Source organism: Plecotus auritus (assembly GCF_963455305.1).
Source record: "Plecotus auritus genome assembly, chromosome: 1".
In the NCBI taxonomy this organism is placed as follows: Eukaryota; Metazoa; Chordata; class Mammalia; order Chiroptera; family Vespertilionidae; genus Plecotus; species Plecotus auritus.
Window position 1 is genome coordinate 238,654,660 of NC_137770.1, and position 3,082 is coordinate 238,657,741.

Here is a 3,082-nt window from a genome sequence, read left to right on the forward strand (position 1 = left end):
GGGCGATCAGGCTGGCAGGGAAGAGCAGTTAGGGGGCAATCAAGCCGGCAGGGGAGGGCAGTTGGGGGTGATTAGGCAGGCAGGCAAGTGGTTAGGAACCAGCAGTCCTGGATTGCAAGAGGGATGTCCGACTGCCAGTTTAGGCCCGATCCCGCAGGACATCCACTGAGGGGTCCCAGATTGGAGAGGGTGCAGGCCGGGCTGAGGGACCCCCCTCCCCGTGCATGAATTTCATGCATTGGGCCTCTAGTAGAGTATAGTTCTGTTAGAGGTGGCAGTTGGTTAGATAATTAACAAAAGATGGCCTCATTGAACACAGGGGTACCAGTTCCAGTCGGGTCTGTGCAAGCTGTGCACGCACACCAGCAACCATGTCTAAGGGACCTGCAGTTGGCATTGATCTTGGCACCACCTACTCTGGTGTGGGTGTATTCCAGCATGGAAAAGTGGAAATAATTGCCAATAATCAGGGAAACTGAACCACCCTGAGTTATGTTGCCTTTACTGATACTGAGCAATTGATCAGTGATGTTACAAAGAATCAAGTACTAGTAGCAATGAATCCTACCAACACAGTCTTCGATGCCAAGCGCTTTATTGGATGTAGATTTGATGATGCTGTTGTCCAGTCTGACATGAAACATTGGCCTTTCATGATGGTGAATGATGTTGGCAGGCCCAAGGTCCAATGGGAGAGACAAAAAGCTTTAATCCAGAAGAGTTGTCATCCATGGTTTTGACAAAGATGAAGGAAATCGCAGAAGCCTACCTTGAGAAGACTGTTACCAATGCTGTTGTCACAGTACCTGCTTACTTCAGTGACTCTCAGCATCAGGCCACCAAAGATGCTGGAACTATTGCTAGTCTCAATGTACTTAGAATCATCAATGATCCAATGCTGCTGCTATTGCTGATGGTTTAGACAAAAAGGTTGGAGCTGAAAGAAATGTGCTGATCTCTGACTTGGGAGGTGGCACTTTCAATGTGTCAACCCTCACAATTGAAGATGGAAATTATTGAGGTCAAATCTACAGCTGGGGACACCCACTTAGGTGGAGAAGGCTTTGACAACCAAATGGTCAACCATTTCCTTGCAGAATTCAAACGCAAGCATAAGGATATCAGTGAGAACAAGAGGGCTGTCCATCGCCTTCATACTGCTTGTGAACGTGGTAAGCATACTCTCTTTTCCAGCACCCAGGCCCGTATTGAGATTGATTTGCTCTATGAAGGAATCGACTTCTATACCTCTATCACCCATGCCTTATTTGAAGAGTTGAATGCTGACCTTTTCTGTGGCACCCTGGACCCTGTATAGAAAGCCCCTCAGGATGCCAAGCTTGACAAGTCCCAAATCCATGATATGGTCCTGGTGGGTGGCTCCACCATATCCCCAAGATTCAGAAATTTCTACAGAACTTCTTCAATGGAAAAGAATTTAATAAGAGCATCAACCCTGATGAGGCTGTCACTTATGGTGCAGCTGTCCAGGCAGCCATTCTCTCTGGAGACAAATCTGAAAATGTCCAAGATCTGTTGCTGCTGGATGTCACTCCTCTTTCACTCGGCATTGAGATGGCTGGTGGCATCATGACAGTTCTCATCAAGCACAACACCACCATCCCCACCAAGCAGACGCAGACCTTCACCACCTACTCTGACAACCAGCCGGGTATGCTCATCCAGATTTATGAAGGTGAGCGTGCCATGATCAAGGATAACAACCTGCTTGGCAAGTTTGAACTCACAGGCATACCATCTGCACCTCATGGTGTTCCTCAGATTGAAGTTACTTTTGATATTGATGCCAATGGCATCCCCAATGCCTCTGCTGTGAATAAGAATACAGGAAAAGAGAGCAAGATTACCATCACTAATGACAAGGGTCATCTGAGCAAGAAGACATTGAGCGCGCCATAGTCCAAGAAGCTGAGAAGTACAAAGCCAAAGATGAGAAGCAGTAGGACAAGGTGTCTTCCAAGAATTCTCTTGAATCCTATGCATTCAACATGAAAGCAACTGTTGACGATGAAAAACTTCAAGGCAAGATCAATGATGAGGACAAAAAGAAGATTCTTGACAAGTGCTGTGAAATCATCAACTAGCTTGATAAGAACCAGACTGCAGAAAAGGAAGAATTTGAACATCAGCAGAAAAAGTTGGAAAACATCTGCAACCCCATCCTTACCAAGCTGTACCAGAGTGCAGGAGGCATGGCAGGAGGAATGCCTGGGGGCTTCCCTGGTGTGGAGCCCCTCCATCTGGTGGTGCCTCCTCTGGGCCCACCATAGAAGAGGTTGATTAAGCCAGCTTTGAGCATAGATCTAGCATTGTGCCACACAAAATAGAAGGACCCAAATTTTTAGCAAATTCCATGGGCAGTTTTAAAAGTTGAACTGATGTATAGTAAATAACTGGACATTCTTGATACTTGAATATGGTCTATGCACAGGGAAAGAAAAGAATGCACTTTATAACTGCATTGTAAAGTAGAAAATGCGACGTCTTAAATAAAAATATTTAAAATTGGCACCAAAAAAAAAACAAAAACAAAAGAGGAAGGAGAAGACTGAATAGTCCCCCTGAGGAGTAAATGGCAGTGTTCTGCCAAATGGCGCAAAACATCCTGCCTAGTTGACTAGGCATAAAAGATAGCCCTACGGCCACCCAGGGCGGGGGGTAAGGAGCATGTTCCACAGGATTAAAGGGGGGAGGGAGAAAATGGCCAGGGGAAATTCTTTTTACTGAGTTCATGTACAGTAGAAGCCAAGATGGTGTGAGGGGCATACCTTTTACTAAGTGCATGTGCAGAAGCCAAATGACGAAGCAGAACTATGAGGCATGCGCAGTAGGAGCCAAAATAGGTAACCATACAATGGCCAGGGCAAAGCCTAGGGAAATCTTGGGAAAAGATCAGATAGGGGAAGGGCACAGGCAGTGGAAAATCCAAGAAAGAGGTTGGATGGGGTATGGCACAGGCACAAGCCTGGGGAAAGCCAGGAAAGAGATTGGATTGTTTTAAGGAAAGCCTGACCTTCCCAAACCCAAAGAAATAAAGGGAAGCCTTACAAGGACCGCAGGG

General features: G+C 46.3%; 1 pseudogene across 1 annotated transcript; it reads left to right on the top strand.

Annotated features, from left to right (window-relative positions):
• The first annotated feature begins 371 nt into the window (after positions 1-371).
• LOC308257068 (heat shock cognate 71 kDa protein-like) lies at positions 372-2,305 on the top strand (annotated as a pseudogene). The gene has a single exon. The product of its transcript is annotated as a heat shock cognate 71 kDa protein-like (transcript).
• The last annotated feature ends 777 nt before the right edge of the window (positions 2,306-3,082 follow it).